This window comes from Hipposideros armiger, unplaced genomic scaffold (assembly GCF_001890085.2).
Source record: "Hipposideros armiger isolate ML-2016 unplaced genomic scaffold, ASM189008v1 scaffold_331, whole genome shotgun sequence".
NCBI lineage: Eukaryota > Metazoa > Chordata > Mammalia > Chiroptera > Hipposideridae > Hipposideros > Hipposideros armiger.
Window position 1 is genome coordinate 1018457 of NW_017731681.1, and position 17564 is coordinate 1036020.

Below are 17564 nucleotides of genomic sequence, written 5' to 3' on the forward strand. Positions count from 1 at the left end.
GCCCTTTGTGGAGTATTTAATGCTGACAGTTCTCAGAGTCTGTCTCCAAGAATTGCCCCCCACCTTACAGCCTGCTCCCAGAAGCAGCTCACGTCCAATAACTGGTTCACACAGGCCTGGATCCCTTGTCTTAAGTCAGGACACTTCTGAATCGCCAGCCCGACCTCAGTATTCTCCATGGGATCAAGTGAGGCCTGTGGTCAGCCTCCCCCTCTCTCTGCCCAGTTCTGCTTCCCTCACCTATTGCAAGGGCTGTTCCAGAGAGTGCGACTCAACGACCATCCAGCACATAAACCTTCATTTCAGAGTCTGTCTCCCCAGGAACCCAACCTAGCCAGTTGGTGTCAGCAGTGGCTCTAGGAGGCAACCCCCGAACACTGGAACAGGGAGCTGGGTCCTTCACCAGTGGCTGCGGCAGGAGGACTGAGCCTGCAAGCAGCAGAGATGAAGCTGCAAACACTTTCCCGGGTGGGAAGTGAAGCGAAGCACACTGCAAGGTGATATCTCCAGAGTTTGAGAGGTTGGGGGAGCCGTAATTAATTAGAAAGCCCAAGGAACTGTTGCTGGGACTTTCAGCACTGGAGAAAGACAAAAAAGGGCTGAGAGCGATTAATCACTAATTTAAGGCCAAGTGTGATGAAAGCCAAGGGCCTCTTTAGCTTCCTATAAATCCTCTTCTCCAGCAGCTGGAGGGGAGGGAAAGCTGAGAAGCAGGCACAGGGCTTAATTGTAAGTGGAGCAGAACATCAGAGAAGGCTGAATTAGCTCAAGATGCATCTGCAGCACCAACCAAGGTCAGCAGCCCCTGCTTGGGAAAGAGTGGGACGTATAAATGACCCCTCAGCGTTGCATGCACCCTACTTGAAGACAATGCTGAGAACCCTTCCTTCAGTTCTGCCCCCTCTTCTCCTGGCCACCAGACCAATAACTAGGGTAAGTCACACCTCAGCCCCACTGCAGGAGAGCACGCGGGATGCGATCTGAGGGGCTGGATAGGGGCAGGGGTGCAGTGGAGGGTGTAAAGTTGGATAAGGGAGTTGGATAAAGTTGGATTACACCCACAATACAAGAAATAACACCCGGTAAGGACCCCGAAAGACAGTGTTAATACACTGCAGGGAGAAAGCGATGTCCACAGCACAAGAAGTAGAAATGCCGGAGCTGCTAGGTCAGACTGTTCAAGAAGTAATCAGAAGGCACAGAGTGCGCACAGTCAGGTGAACACGCCACCTGGTCAAGCCAGAAGACCCATCACTTGTCCCTTTCCTTTGCCAAAGCCACAGGAAAGCACTGGTGTGAGGGGCGTCAGCCTGACAAGCTCTGGGGTGAGCTTGTCCTCTGAAGACCTGAGAGCTGCTGGTACAGAACTGGGCGCTCTGACAGCAATGGAGATGACAGACATGTGGCAGCACTTACTGGGCAGAAGAAAGGTGGGTGCAATGATCATAACTATTGGCAAGGTCAGAGGGGCAGCTGGGAGGGCCTGACCCACACAGCAATGAATATGATTAATAGAACTCACATCCCCAGGGGCACGCCAGAGGGGCAGCCAGCGGGGACACTGCCCACTCCATGTAATCAAAAGAAACCAAGGCCTGGTGATCAGGGCTGAGGGCTGCACCCCAGTAAAAAAGTCACAATCCCCTGCCCAGTTTCCAGACCTGAGCAAGGCTGCAGGTCTAACCTAATGAAGGAGAGATCAGGTGCCCAGGAGTGAGGGCCACGTGACCCCAGAACAAATATACGCGGTAATGACTCCACCAGGCCCTCCCCAGAGGTACTTACACAGCCATTTATTTGGGTAACCATCACTGGAGACAGTGGAATACACAGGCATTTCAAGGACTGTTAGACACGGGGTCCAAATGGATGTTGGTACCAGGGACCCTCAAATTCATCATGGCCGCCCCCCCTTCCTCCCTCCATAAGGGTGGGAGCTCACAGGACCAGGTGAGAAATGTATTCCTGGGCCAGGCCTGGTCACCTCCCCTGTCAGGGCCCTGGTGTCTGCCCTGAAGGTGAAGGGCTGCACCAGGTGGGGAGGCTGACGAGCAGGTGCAGACTTGTGAGTCTGATACCCCCTCCCAGAAGACGGTCCTCGGGATCCACCAGACCCTGTTCAAATCCCGGTCCCGTCCCTTCCCGCCAAGTTCCCCTTGGGCCCATTTTCTCCTCTGCAAAGTGGCAACGATGGCACCTGCTTCACACAGCAGCTGTGCGAACCGCCGGGAGACCAGTGTTTCACAACACCTCCTTCCTCAGCTGACGACTGTGTTGCTCACACTGAGAAAATGGGAGCAGGCTACAGACCACCCCACATCCCTCCCCCAGCCTCCCTCCCACTGGGCACTAGGGCCTGCACTTGGCTCCCCAACTGCACGGTTGCATCCTCATCTCCCAGGTGATCGGTTGTCCACCGTACAGAATCTTTCCCATCAAGAGACAAACATGGTGCTACTTCTCTCACTGAAGATAAATAAAATCCCTCCCAGACTGGACTACGCCCACAGCTCCTGCCCACGACTCTGCTCCCTTAGCTCGTAGAGGACACTCTTAGAAAGGCTGTGCAAACGCCCTGACTCCACTCCTTCCTGAAACCCCTCCAATCAGGCTCTGATCCTGGCTGGCCACCTCGGACCTCACAGGTGCCAAAACCCCTGGTGCCCCTCTAATCCTCCTGTAACCACCCCCTGCTCCACTGCCACCCTAGGCCCTGACATACATGATCCCCCACCTCTCTGACACCACCCCGCCACCCCATCACTGCTTGGTCCCCAACCTCGCTGTGCCAACACTCCCAGAGGTCAGGCCTGAAGCCTCTTCTCTTCCCCATCTACACCTGATCTCGAAGTGATCTCATCCAGGCTTGCGGCTTTAAAATACCCCACTCTTGTATTTCCAGCCCCAACTCTGCCACTGAACTCCAGCCACGGAAATCCAAGCACCTCCTCAACCTTCCAGCTGGATGCTGAAAAGGCTGCTGTGTCCCAAACCGAACTCCGGATTGCTCCTGAGCCTGACCTAACCCTGGTCTCCCGAGGGCATTCACAAAATGACACCACTGTTCCCCCAAATGCTCAAACCGAAGGCCTAGATCCCTCTCCCTCCCTCACACCACATCCCACTGACTCCCCCTTCAGTAACCCCGGCCATAGCCATGGGTCCATGCCACCATCACCTCTCCTCTGGAGGGCTGCACACTCTCCTGAGAGTCCCCTTCCTTCCACCTTTGCCCACTACTGTTTGTTTGTCAGGTGCTCATCTTTTAAAAATATAAATAGAATTCTGACATGTCACACCTCAAATTAAAACCCTCCAGTGACTCACCGTCTCACTAAGAGCAAGATCTTCAGGCTTGCCGGGCCTGGGAACTTGGAGGCCCCAACCTGTTTGCTTGCCCTCACCCACAACCACTCCGCACCCCCACCCCCGCGCCCCTCCAGCCACTTTGTCCTTTGTGCGTCCCTCACACACATCAGGCTCCCATGTTGCTCCCAGACTGGGATGCTCTGCCCCTGATGTCCACAGGGCCCATTTCCTCACCTTTTTTTAGGTCTCTGGTCAATGCCTCTGAACCCCCCCCCCCATGTAACACAACCAGCCCACCCCCATCACTCCCTAGCCCCTTAACCCTGTTTTATTTATCCTTTGCAACACTTATCACTCCCTGATGTTATTTTTAATGAATAGACTTTATTTTTTTAGAGCAGTTCTAGGTTCACAGCAAAATTGAGCAGAAAATACACAGGATTCCCACATCCTCTCCCGGCCCCAGCCTCCCCTACCATCTGCATCTCACAGCAGAGTTGTACATTTGTTACAATTGATGAACCAACATGGACACGTCATCATCACCCGGAGTCCACAGATTACATTAGGGCTCACTCCTGGTGGTATACATTCTATGAAGTTTGAAAAATGTATAATGACATGTACCCACCATTACAGTATCATACAAAATAGTTTCACTGCCCTAGAAATCCCTTGTATTCCACCTACCGTATTTGCCGGCGTATAAGACGACTGGGCGTATAAGACGACCCCCTAACATTTCCACTCAAAATACAGAGTTTGTTATATGGGCAGTCTATCTGAAGTGTACCTGGCGTATAAGACGACCCCCCACTTGGAGGCATATTTTTCAGGGCCAAAAAATCGTCTTATACGCCGGCAAATACGGTATTGGTTTCCCCCCTTCCTTCCCTCCCATTCTCCCTTCTTTCCTCTCTCCTCACCCCTGGCAACAGGATCTTTTTACTGTCTCTGTAGTTTTGCCTTTTCTAGGATGTCATATAGTCGGAATCATACAGTATGTAGCCTTTTCAGATTGACTCTTTCACGTAGTAATACGTGCTTAAGTTTCCTCCTTGTCTTCCGTGGTTTGATAGCTCTTTTTTTTTTTTGAGCGCTGATTAATATTCCATTGTCTGGATGCACCCCATAGTTTATCCATTCACCTGTTCCAGGAGGTCTTGCTTGCTTCTAAGTTTTGGCAATTAAATTCCTTGACATTCACAATACACAATAGCAGGTTAAAGGCACTGATGAGTCCTGCCATAAAGGAAAGTCTTTACTTTCGGGGAACCCAGTTTTTCCCAAATTTGATCCCTAACAATGTGTGCAAATATAACCTCCTACCTCCTGGGGCCGCAGGAGCTCATCCTAAGAGGATAACGCTTCTCCTTGGAGGAAGAGGGGCTGACAGCAACAAAGCCGAGCGGGGACATTGAGGTAAAGGGCATTGCTGAGGTTGGCAATCTGGAGGCTGTAGGTTTGGCTAGGGTGGGGACCCCAAGAGGAGCAATGACAACTAAATGGGGACCTGACTCTGGTGCCCCACAGCCACATAGCAGCTGGGTACCCCTGGGCAGGCAGCAGTCTCCTCTGCCTCTCAGTGCCACTGTAAGATGACACCCTACTGCTCAGAGCTTCTGAGCCTATGGGTGGGTCCTGGGGCTGGTTTCTAGAATTCAAAAAGCCTAATGCCTCTAAAACCCAAACGGAGTCTCTAAAGACAATTCCCATTAAATGGATCCACAGGGAAAAGACACCCACAGAAATGGGGGAAAAATATTTGCAAATCACATTTCTGATAAGGGTCTGGGTATCTAGAATATAAAAACTCAACAATAAAAAGATAAAATACCCTATTTAAAAATGGGCAAAGAATATGAAAAGACACTTCTCCAAAGAAGATACAAAAGGCCAATAAGCACATGAAAAGATGCTCAAGGTCATCAGGGAAATCCAAATCAGACCTACAATAAGATGTCACTTCACACCCACTAGGACAGCCATGATCAAAAAGATGGACAATAACAAGTGTTGGTGAGGACGAGGAGAAATTAGAATTTTCATGTATCACTGGTGGGAATGTAAACTGGTGCAGCCTGGAAAACAGTCTGGCAGTTCCTCAAAAGGTTAACGGAGAGTTACCATATGATCCAACAAGTCTACTCCTGGGTATATGTCCAAGAGAAACGAAAACACGAAGAGTTTTATGTCCACACAGAAATTTGTACATAAATGTTCATGGAAGCATTATTTATAAAAACTAGAAAATGGAAACTACTGTCCCTCGGTGGATGAATGGATAAACAGAATGTGTCTATCCATACCATGGAATATTATTCAGTCATAAAAAGAAATGAAGTACCATGACATGCTACAACATAGATGCACCTTAAAAACACTACGCCAAGTGAAAGCAGCCAGACACAAAAGACTTCAACGACTCCATTTATACAAAATGTCCAGAACAGGCAATTTTATAGAGACAGAAAGTAGATTAGTGGTTGCCAGGAGCATGGGGGAGGGGGAATTGAGGAGTAACTGCTGATGGGCATGGGGTTTCTTTTTGGAGAGATGGAAATATTCTGGAATTAGATAGTGGTGATAGCTGCCCAACGTTGTGAATGTGCTAAAAGCCACTGAATTTTAAAATACATTAAAATAATATATGTAAAAGGATCCACAGCTCCTTAGAGAAATGGCTAATTGCAGCTCCCAGAAGCTTGGATAATCATTCCAGAAAGCAAGCACACTTTCAAAGACCAGTATGGTTGCATGAAAAGGTTGCCAGGGTCAAACCTCAAGAGGCTCCCACCGGCCAAAGATGGGATGATTTGAGCATCGCTGAGAATGAGTGCAAGGACTGAAACTCATCAAATTGACAAAAATCCATAGTGATAATAAAAATCAAAATAAAAAACCCCACATAAGTCCACTAATCACCAAACATCTGCAAGAATGGAGAGCCCTTGGATCCCACACACACTGCTTGTAAATGCGTGAACTGGCACAACCGCTTCAGAAAACAGTTTAGCATTATCTGGTAAGTTTGAAAATACACATAACCAATAATCCAACAGTCCCACTCTTGTGCCTGTTTGCCCAGAGATATGTGTAAGAATGTTCTGAGCAGCGTTTTTCACAGTAGCCCAAGTCAGAAGCGACCCTGATGTCTGTAAACAGTATAGGCTAGAGAAGTAAATCATGGCATATTCGCATGCTGGAGCATTAGGCAATGATGACAAATGAAAGGACGACTACAAAGAATAACCGAGATGCATGGCAGGAAAAAAAAATGTTAATTGAGAAAAAAGCCGGACATAAAACAATAACTTCGTTAATTAAAATTCAAAATGAGACAGAACTATTTGGTGTTGGATGTATGCTTATGTGGTAAAATCAAAGCCAAAGCAGATAATAACTCTATTTAAATGGTGGGTGCCTCTGGGAGGGAGAGGAGCTTGTGGTGGGGAAGGGTCCGAGGGGGTCTCTTGGAGCTGTGGCAATGCTCCATTTTTTACCTAGGTGGGTTTGACCCTGACTTGAGCGCTGGCTTTTTCTGAATTTGTTAAAATGTATAACCTATTTTATACACTTTTCTATTTTTTAAATGGGGACAAACACTGGTCACCTTTGGAGGATGCTAGAGCACAAACTCATTTCTCTAAAATTTGATAAATAAAGGGAAAGAATGGAGCCCTTATCCTACTGTCTGTATCATATTTCAGAATAACCAAATAGGTAAAGAGGCAAAGTTCTTCTTAATAGAAATATTGTAAACAAAATGATCAAATTCGAAAAATCGCCAACGGGTTAGGAGAAAAATGTAATGGAATTCAGATGTTATCTCACAATGAAGGTGGGATGGCCACAGCTCTGGGGGGGGGGGGGCCCCCCCAGCCACTGTGGGGAGCACCTGATTTCCTGCAGACCACAGAGCTCCAGCGATCACCGCCAGGCTGTAGGCAGAGTAACCACTCCACCGACCAGGCCACCAGAGAGACGGGCTTATGTGCATGGATTTTGTATGCTATTTCATGTCCAGGATTTGAACAAATTTTCCCAGAGTTCTGCCAAGAGGGGCACAGGCCCCTCCTCACTGCAGCTCTGGAGTGAGTTTCCAGGCCTGAGGTTGGGGACAGAGCCCAGGCCTCCACTGCCCAGCTCAGCCAAGCAATGGTTCAGAGCAGCCTGGGGGTGCAGTAGTAAGGGGATTCTAGTGGGAGCAGGGGTCTCAGGGACCTGGATCTGCCTCCAACTGCAGTGTCCACCCTCATTCTCTTGCCACATAGACCCCCATCACCAAGGCAATCTGGGTTTGGGGGGGCCCTCCCACCCTCACATCCCTCACTCAGGCGGCAATGCTGTGACTTGGTTTCTCCCTGTGGGTCTTGTCTTGGCCCTGGCTAGGGAGCAGTGAGGTGGGAAGGAAGCCTGCTGTGATTTGCCACCCTGCCCCCCGCGCTGCCCAGGGCGCAGGAGCCAAGCCAGCTCTGCAGTTTACCAGGCCAGCTGGTGTGACGGGGGAGGGGCCACCAATGCCCAGGCCTAGCTGAGAGTGGCAGAAGGGCACACCCAGATCGTCAGGGCCAGTGACAAAGGGGCTGGGGAGGACAGCAGAGGCAGGCATCCTGGACCCTGGAAGGTGGGAGAGGCCTCCGATCAGAGGTACCCCGTCTGGGGCAGGGCCAAGTGGGGCAGGTGAGACGGTGGCCAGTCACCCAACACTCGGGGAGCAGGCAGCAGTGGCAGCCTGGTGTCCGATGGAGCTGCTGATAGAGGTGACACCAGATATCCTGCTGGGGGTGGGGCTGGGGGAGGGGAGGCAGGAGCCGGGAGAGCCATGTTCAGAACAAGTCTGAACCCCAGCTCTGTCACACACTCACCTAGGGACCTGGCCGGAAGCCTCAAACCCTCTGCAGCCTCAGCGTACCCATCTGAAAACAGGGTACTATGACGGTGAAGTGAGCTAATCAACAGAAGGAGCCTAATACAGTGCCCGGCACATAGGAAGTGATCAACAAACATCACATGTTGTCATTATGGAGTTGGGCTCAGCAGGGATGAGCAGGGTGGTGGGCAGCTAAATGCTGGACAGGGCCCCAGACTGGAGGCCCCAGGAGGCAAGGACAAAGCAGGTTTTACTACCAAATGGCCAGTGCCCAGGTCAGTACAAGCACAGCACTCAATACCTCTTTGTTGAATGAATGCATGAGAGTAAAACTATGAACCAGAAGCCACTAAGACAATTTATCAACCAATGAGAGGATCCCAAGTAAGAATCTGAGCTCAAATCCCAAATCTGCCTCTCCTGGCCGAGCAACCCCAGGCAAGTCATGTCACTGCTGAGAACCTCAGCTTCTTAATCTATCAAGTGGGAATAATGGAAACTAATGAATACTTGCCTCATGGGTTTGTGGCAGGACTCAAAACAGTAAGTGGATATGGAAGTGCAGGAGGTGCTGTCAGCATCCCTTTATCAGATGGGCACCCACTACCCAGCCGCTGCGGGCGCTCACAGCTACCCCTTGTCTCAAGAGCTGACCCTGGCTTCCACATGAACTGCCTCGCCTAGAGAGGCCAGGGAGGTTATCCCTTCCTGGGAGGCAGCCAATGACAGCCTGGGAAGGGGTGCAGAGGCCTGGCCCCTTGTCTCAAGGAAAGACACCCCCAGGGTGCTTGCTGCTCCCTGTCTGGAGCTCCCTGTGGGGTCAGGCTGGAGCTAGACTTCAGCTGAAAGCCATCTGTCCCCAGCTCCCTCCTCACCCTAACAGGCGCCCATGTTCCCTTCTCCTGTGAAACCCCTTGCCCAGGAATCTCTGTGTTGGGTTCGGCTGCTAGCGGCTCCAACAGGAAGTATTTTGAAAACTATGAAGCGAATGTATGAGTATGAGGTTGTTTTATTTTTCAGGAAGCACTGCTGACATGAGAGGAGCTGACAGGGAGGGACGGAAGAGGAGGAGGAGGTCCACCCTGTGGGCACTCGTGATGCCTGCCCCTACGGAAGCCACAGGCAGGTAGGGAAGTGACAAGAAACCCACAAGGCTGTAACATCAGAGATGGACAAGTGCTAGAAGGAAAAATAAAGCAGGGTCAGGGGATGAGAACGCCGTGGCTATAGATGAGGTGCTCTGGGAAGGCCTCTCTGAGGAGGTGACGCGGGCAGAGATGTGAACATCCTGAGCCAGGCAGACCTCTGAGACCAGGCACAGGGAAGAGCAGTGCAAGGGCCCTGAGGCAGGAGGAGATCTGATACGCCCACGAAATGGCCAGAAGCCAAGGATGGAGTGGTATGAGACGAGAGGTCAGAGTTCTGGGGCAGCCAGATCACACAGGGCCTTGTAGACTGTTACAGGACTTTCTATAGGACTTTGGGTTTTATTCCGAATGAGAGGAAGTCACTGAAGTTTTGAGCAGTGGAGGGATGTGATCTGATTTAGGTTTTAGGAGGATCTCTCTGGCTGCTGGGGCAAGGAGCGGGGCAGGGAAACCAGGTAGAGGCTTTTTCAATAACCCAGGGGAGTGGCAGCAAAGGCTTGGAGAGGAGGACGGCAATGCAGGTGGTGAGCCGTGGTCGGATTCCGGTGGAGCCAGGAAGACTTACTGATGACTGCCTCAGGATAAACCCAACTACAGCTTACAGAGGGGACCAAAGAACATGTTAACTGCACCACAGGGAGGCCATCAACAAAATCCAGACCTGAGAGAGTCTACAGGACAAATGTCCTGGTTTTGCCAATAAACTGCCAGGGGAAAAGAAAAAGATGGGGGGGAAACTATGGATTAAAAGAGACGAAGACATACCAGCCAAACACAGTGTGGGGACTTTCCTTGGATATTGATTCAAAAAGTTGAAAAAATACATGTCTGATGACTGGCAATGTGAATACTTACTGAGTGGATATTTGTCGGTATAAAGCAATGGTTACTTCTTAGGTGTAATAATGGTATTGTGATTACGGTAGGGAAGATCGTTATCTTTTAGAGGTATATCTTGATATATTTGTGATGAAATGACGCCTGGGATTTGGTTTGAATTATTATGGGGGGTGGGGAGAAATGAAACAAGACTGGCCATGAGTTGATAACAGTTAATGGGTACATGTGGTTCATTCTACTATTCTCTCTACTTTTATAAAGGCCTCTATTTTTCCACAAAAAGTTTAAAAATAAAGGACAGAAGAAGAAACCAAGTGTAAGGGAAGGTGCTGAGTGGCCCAAAGTCCCTCTGTGAGTTAGTGTTGGGGCCAGGACCTCCACCCTGGGCCTCCCACCCCGCAGCCCATGTGCCTGCCCTGCCTCGACTGTTTCTTCTCTGGCAGCAAGTCAAGGCTGGACCCAGGCAGGCCAGGGATAGAGCCTGTGGCCCTGGGGAAGGCCCCAGTGGGGTGGAGGGGGGCTGAGGGATGCCGGGCCTCTGCCAGGCCCTGCGAGGAGGGGGACAGCCCTGGGCCACCTGCCCCAGCAAGTCCAATGAGTCTGGTCGTCTAAAATATCTGCCCTACCAGTCTCATTTCCCACTTCCTCAGGTTCCTGAGCCGATTTCCTCCCCAGCCCTTGTGCCCACTTCTCACATTCCAGTCTCTGCATCTTTGTCCTTGCTGTCACTCTGCCTGGAAGGCACCTCCCCCCAGTCTTTGGGAACATGCCTGCCTGTACTCTGAGAGAAGTGACGATCTCCACTCCTTAACCAGAGGTATGGGGCACAGAGGTTAAACGCAAAACCTCTGGATCTCGACTGCATGGGTGTGAATCCTGCCTCAGCCACTTAACTTCCAGTGTGACCTCAGGCAAGTCACTTAACCTCAGTTTCCACATCTGTAAAATGGTGATAACCTCACAAGTTACTGAGGAGGCTAAATGAGGTAACAAAGATGGATAAATAGAACAGTGCCTGGCATGTGTCAGTGGATCTCAGGCCCCTCGGGCTCCCTGGCACTGCCTCCAGGGCCTGCCTCCCTCCTTTGTGGCCCTCAAAGGACACCCCAGTGTCACGCACTCCATGGGTGCTCAGTCACCACATTCATGGCTACTCGGCTTCTGCGGTGCTCCTTCTGCAGCCCTCCTGATACCCAGACTTACCTTCCCCCCTTTCCCATCCCAGCAGGTATCGTCCACCCTAGGATTGGGAAGCGGAGGAGGAGAAACAAGAAACCAGCCACAAGTAAAAACTCTTCGAACCCAAGTGGCAGCATCTGACTCAAATGCCATCAAATTAAGGGGAATGCAATTTAAACTGCTCATTTGTTTAGATTTCCAAGAAAAACATCAGGTATTATCAAGTATCATTTTAATTGCATTTTTATGAGGAATGTGTGTAGTATAAAATGCAAACAGCACAGGGCGCTAAAATAAAGAGGCAACACTTCCCATCTTGCCTGCATTTGGCCTCCCAATACCTGCCCCAGAGGTAAGCTCTGATAAACATCGGGTCTGCAACCTTCTAGACATTTTTATGCAGTATGAACACGGAGATACACATCTGTATTGTTTAATGGGATCATACTAAACACCTTGTTCTATAAAGTCACTTGCTCTAACTTGCTGATATGCTCTGATTGTCTTTCCGTCCTGGTATTAAGCTCTGCCCCATTCTTTTCTCTCAGTGTCCCCAGAACTTAAAACATGGCCTGGCACACAGAAGACATTATGTTAATATTCACTGGCCAAATGAAAGAATGAGCAGCTGCCTAAAATCGCATAGTCTGGAGAGGTCCTAATTATATCACAGCTTTCCTGGTGGACAGTTAGCTTGGCTGTGCTGCCCACCCCACTCAGGCCTCTTTGCACCCTATTAAGAGGACGTCTATAGGAAAAATCCCTGGATGAGGAACTACTGGGTCAAAACTTTGATCACTATTGCCAAAAAGGCAGAGCTGACCTACTCTCCCCGGCTGATGTGAGGATCCCAGTCTCCCACACCCTCTGACACATAAGGCTTTATTATGACGACGACTTTTATTTCTCAAATGGATTGACTTTATTTAGTGACTCCACCTTCGATCATCAAATCTCCCTTTGTCTCCCTTGAATCAAGAAGATTCATTTTATTATTTCTGAGCAGCACAAATGGAGAGCTACCCTCTAAGACAGTAAACAGAAACAGTTACAGATACAGAATCTAAAACATCTCATTCATTTCTAAATAGACATGTTATTTTTTTAAACCATCATATTCAAACAAGCATCCATTGAACCCTCCCCCAAAACAAGACAAGAGAAAATGAGGACCCCCTACACTCCCTCCCCTACTCTATCCCTCCCCATCCCAGTCTAGGGGACCAGATTTAGCAAATAAAATTACAAGACACCTAAACAAATGAAATGCAACAAATGCAACAAATGGTCATTTTAGTACAAGTATGTCCCCCTTTGGGTGGTGAACACTATCTGTTGCCCCAGCTGTTGGGTGCTGTCCGCACAGGACCCTCGCTGGCAGCCCTTTCAGAGATCACTGCTACTGCAGAGCCATGTGTCAAGGGCATACCCAGTGCCTGGTGGGTGCTGAGGTCTAAAGACCTGACTATTCCAGGCAACTTCTGCTCTAAAGGGCCACTCTAGCTCCGGAGTGCCATGGGTCTGAGGTGTCCCGATAGGCCTACGTCAGAGCCCCACCGCCCCGTCTGCTTCCTTCCCCTGCTGTCCACAGGTGAGGCTTGGGGTTTGGGGACCACTCCTCCCCTGCACACTAATCCCCACATCTACTTCCTGGGACCCTGACCTGCCCCACCAGTCCCTAGCTTCCCCCTCCATTCCACTGGGCTGGAAACCAGTCCCAAAGTGCCCACAGCAGGCAGGTCTGGCCCTGGCTAATGGGTTTTCTTTATTTGGCTTTCCAGTACATTCGAAATTTTCCACAACAAACATGTATCACTTTGGTAATAAAAAAATAATAATAAAAGCTTTCTTTTTTCTTTAAAAAAAAAAATCTGAAACCAAAACAAGCAGGCCTCTGGCCAGCCAAGTGGCGCGTTGGTTAAGAGTTGGCTTGGGACACCAGCTCTGAGCAGCAAGGCCCTGGTTCAGATCCCACATGAGGGCCTGTGACGCTGCGCCCTCTACAGCTAAGATGGTGAACAACAGCTTGACCTGGAGCTGGGCTGCCCTGAGTCGCCAGCGATGGTGTAGGCTGCAGTGAAGCTGCAGTGGGATGCCATGACTACCGTGAGTGGCTGGGAGCCAGCGTGAGCTGCCAAGAGCCACTGTGAGAGGCCGTCCAATGGCCAGCAACCGATCTGCCTCACCAGGGAAGAGCACAATGATAATACCAAATGGGCCAGTGAAGCGACCCTCCACAACTAGACTGAAGAACAAAAGGACAGCACCTTGTCTGTTCCCCTCCCCCAATTCCACAATAAAATCTTAAAAAAAAAACACAAGCAGGCCTCATCCACCTGGCACCCCTACTCCTCCCCCATGGCTCCCACCTGCTTCCCCAGGGAGGGTTTCCCCCACCCCAAATGCCCTCCCCTGTCCTGCCAGGCCCACAGACAGTTTCACTTCTCCCCTGTAGGCATCTAGTACCAGCTTGCTCCTGCTGGGGGGCTATATGCAAATTTGTGGTTCCTCATCTCCTGTTGGGAGAAAAACAATGCTGTGTGCCCCGAGAATGGTCAGGAGAGAAAGTAATGATGTGCACTCACTCATTCTACAAGTACAAGCTAGGGCTACTTGGTGCCAGGCACTGGGGATGCTGGGAATGGGACACGGACCCTGTCCCCACGGATTTCCCAGCCCGGGGTGGGGGCAACAATCAAAAGTCCCAGAGGATCTTGTGAGAGGGGAGGTGCGCAGGCTATGAAGGAGGGGGCTCCCAGCCCAAGCCCAAGCTTCTGGAAGGAAGGGAAGCCTTTCTGAAGCCTCAGAGCGTGAGGAGCATGTAAAGAGGAGGGAGTGTTCTAGGCAGGGGAACAGCCTGTGCAAAGGACTGCAGGTGAGAGAAGAATGGGTTATTTGAGGAACTGAAAAGGTTAGAGCAGCAGGAAGGCAGAGGGAGGGTGAGAAGGAAGAGGAAGTCCAGGCAGGGCCACATTAGGAAGACTGCACTTTGTCCCCAGAGCAATGGGGAACCACTAAAGGATGCAGAGCAGGGGAGTGACAGGCTCAGATGCGCATCTTACAAAGCTTGCTCTCCGGGCTCAATCAGACCCATTGAAATGGGCGTTATTATGCTGAGCATCCACAGCTGTCACAGTCACACTTAATCATGCACATACTACCTACTGTGCAGGGACTTGAGCCATGGAGTGCCTGAAGCCTGTATCTCCACAGAGACAGAATGTCCCCATCAGCTAGGTCCATAGCCCTCTTGATCTTGCAATAGGGAATACAGGTTAAGAGCATTGACTCTGGAGCCTAGGTTCAAATCCTTACTCTTCCACTTTCAAACTGTGTGACCTTGAACAGATAACATATGTGTGTCTCAGTCTCCTCATTTGTAAAATGGGAATAATAATAGTATCCACTGTGAATGGGGCTACCGTGAAGATTGAGTGGGTTAAAAACAGTTGGGATAGGACCTGGCACATGGCAAATGCTGTGTACTGTTAGTTTTTACTGGTACTACTGCACCTCCCCCAAGACCCCCAGGGCCAACCACCTGCAGGCACTAACTAAACCACCTTCCACATGCCTCCCTCTACCCCAGAAATACCTTTCTTATTCTCTCAAGAGGCCAGGACAACAGGAGGAACCTTTGGGCTCTAGGACAACCAGACACTCTGACCTGGGTCTGGGGCCTTGCCCCAGCTCCCTTGAGTCCAGTGGAGAGAGCACTGGACTTGGAGCCGGGGATTGAGTGCCTCCCCTTGCTCTGCTGCTGACCTTCTGTGGGCCTCCATCTCCCCCTCAGTAAGAAGAGGACAAGAACAGCTTGCAGGTGTTTTATCAGCATGGCTGTCAAAGCAGCAACGAGGGCTGGGGAGGAGCTCTAAAAATGTCCATGTCTGTCAAAGACACCAGAACCCTTGGTGGCAGCCTCTTCTTTGGGCCTGGGTTTGCTCCTCCACATAATGGAGTCATGAGATTTGCTCAGAGCTCACTATGAGGACCCCAGAGGCTGAGGATGGCCTGGTTCGGGGCTTGCAAGGCTCCCTATGCTTATCAGGATTTTCCCCCAAAGGCTGGGATAGAGAAACAGAGATCCCCGATTTGAGCCGAGCACCTCAAGAAGAAAGTGCCAACCCAGGGGCCTGAGGAAAGCCAGACCTTCACCCAGGGCCTTCCACCAAGCCTGGACTACATCAGGGCTCTCAAACAAGGGGCCCCAAAAGATCCTGGAGACATGGGGGCTGCGGCGTTTATCCCCAAATGCCAGAGCTGCCTGTCAGCTCTAGGTCCAGGAAGGGCCTCGATGGGGTTGTCTGTTTTGGGTGGTTCTTTGGTCCTGGGGGATGGAAGGACAGCCGATAGGGTGCTCAACCCTCTCCTTCAGGTTGCCAGCTATTTCCCAGAGTTCAAGTTCATTCATTCACTTATTCCCCTAACATTTACTTGGTGCCAGACCCTGGTCAGGTGCAGGGTCGATGACAGAGATGAATCAGACAGATTCCTACCCTGCAGGCACTTCTGGTCTAGAGAGCAAGGAACAAGACATAAATAGCCAAACCACGAGGCAGGCTCGGTTGGAGAACACAGGTAAAGATCTCACCTGGGGTATCAAGGAAGCTGCCTGGAGGGGGCGGCTTGTGAGTGGTGATTTAGGCATGTGATGAGAAGGCCAGGTAGGTGAGGGCTACAACCTCCAAAATCACTGACAGTTCTGTTTGCACCCCACTGTGCCAGAGCCAGGGCAATGTGGGTTATTTATGGTCATGCCCAGAGAAAAGCGGCCACATGTGTCACTGCACGTGGGGTGCAGAGCAGGATGGCGGGGCGTGGGGGGCAGCTGGGGCGTGAAGCTGGTTCTGGCCAAGCCCTGGGGTTTGCCAGCTGTGTCCCTCACACCCTGATGACCTTTTCATCTTTTCATGGCCTCCTGTAAGGCAAAATTAAGGGGGAGAGAGTTCCAACACGCAGCAAGTAGCCTGGGGAGAAGGGCAGTGCCAGTCTTCTGCTGCATCTGCAGGCCATTTATTTAGCAGTCACCTTCTTCTCCTCTGCCCCCTCCCATCCCAGCTGTGGGGGAAGGGGCAGAGGGACAGAAGGAAGTATCTTTAATTGTAAAACCAGACAGGGCATAGAGAGCATCAGCTGCTGTATTTCTCCTCAGTCCACTCTGATCCATAAATGGCTTATGCACCACGCTGGCACCAGCCCACCCACCCCGCTGGTACCTGATCGCCCCAGGCCAGAGGCTCTGACCCCAGGAGCCTAGGTCCCAGCTTCCCAAGGCACCTATTTCCTGCGTTTTCCCCTGGGTAAAGGCCTCTGCCGCCAGTTCCCTCTCCCAAGGGGCGCAGAGCAGGGGCATCCTGGCACTGCCTGGGGGATACCCGCGAACCCCGGCGTTTGCAAAGCACCCCCGGCCGCACGCTCACCTCTCAGCCCCCACCGGGACCCCCCTCCCTCCACACCCTCTATCCAAGGGCCAGACTCCCTACCTGGGGCAGGAGCGCCCGGCACCAGCAGCGGCGCCACGGGGCCTAGCGGGGCGTCTAGGACCCGGTCTCAAGCCAGGAAGACTTCCCGGGGGCCGCCGCCGCCACTGCGTCTCCGGGATCTCGCCTGGGCTGCGGGAAGGAGGAAGGTCAGAGCCGACGGAGGGGGAGGGAGGGGACAGGGAGGATGGAGGAGGCGTGCACAGATGCGCGCAGATTAGAGAGGCATTTTTAGCGAGCCAATGGCGGTAGTCGCAGGGCGGCGCGGTGCCTGCGCAGGTGGAAGCGCCGCGGCTGCCGAGGAGGCAGCCACTAGCTTAACCGACGCGCGGGGAGGGGTAAATTACCCCAGTTCCGCAGCCAGCGGCCTCCTCCAGGGGGTGCTCCCAACCCGGGCAGAGGGGCTCTGCGGCCGCGAGTGCAGGAAGCATCTACGTTGCGCCCTCCTCCCGGGCGCTCCTGCAGGCGCGCTGTGGACCAAGGGTGTCGCTTCCCTCCCCTCTGCCCTTTCCCCACTACCTTGGACATTCCTCCCGCCTGTCTGTCGGTTTCTAGGCTCTCCTAATTCTGCTTCTTACGGTACGTGCGAGTGCGTGTAGGGTGGGTATGTGGGATGTGTGTGTGTGTGTGTGTGTGTGTGTGTGTGTGTGTGTCCGCGTGCGCGCGCTCTGACCCCTCCTCCCCACCACGCCACCCATAACCCCCGTCAGCTTTGCCCAGACGTGCACTATTGAC

At 51.6% G+C, this 17564-nt stretch overlaps 1 protein-coding gene across 2 annotated transcripts in view; it reads right to left on the reverse strand.

The window, feature by feature from the left end:
* PACSIN1 (protein kinase C and casein kinase substrate in neurons 1) overlaps window positions 1-17279 on the reverse strand; it is a 65780-nt gene extending 48501 nt beyond the window's left edge. Inside the window, exons 1-2 of one of the 2 annotated variants that reach the window (XM_019660873.1) lie at window positions 17177-17279; window positions 16833-16961 (exon numbers count right to left, since the gene is read on the reverse strand). The gene's annotated coding sequence lies outside the window, so the exon portion shown is untranslated. Of the gene's footprint in view, window positions 1-16832; window positions 17094-17176 lie in introns of those variants that run through there. The other variant, XM_019660872.1, reaches the window with a different exon arrangement.
* Window positions 17280-17564: the final 285 nt, after the last annotated feature.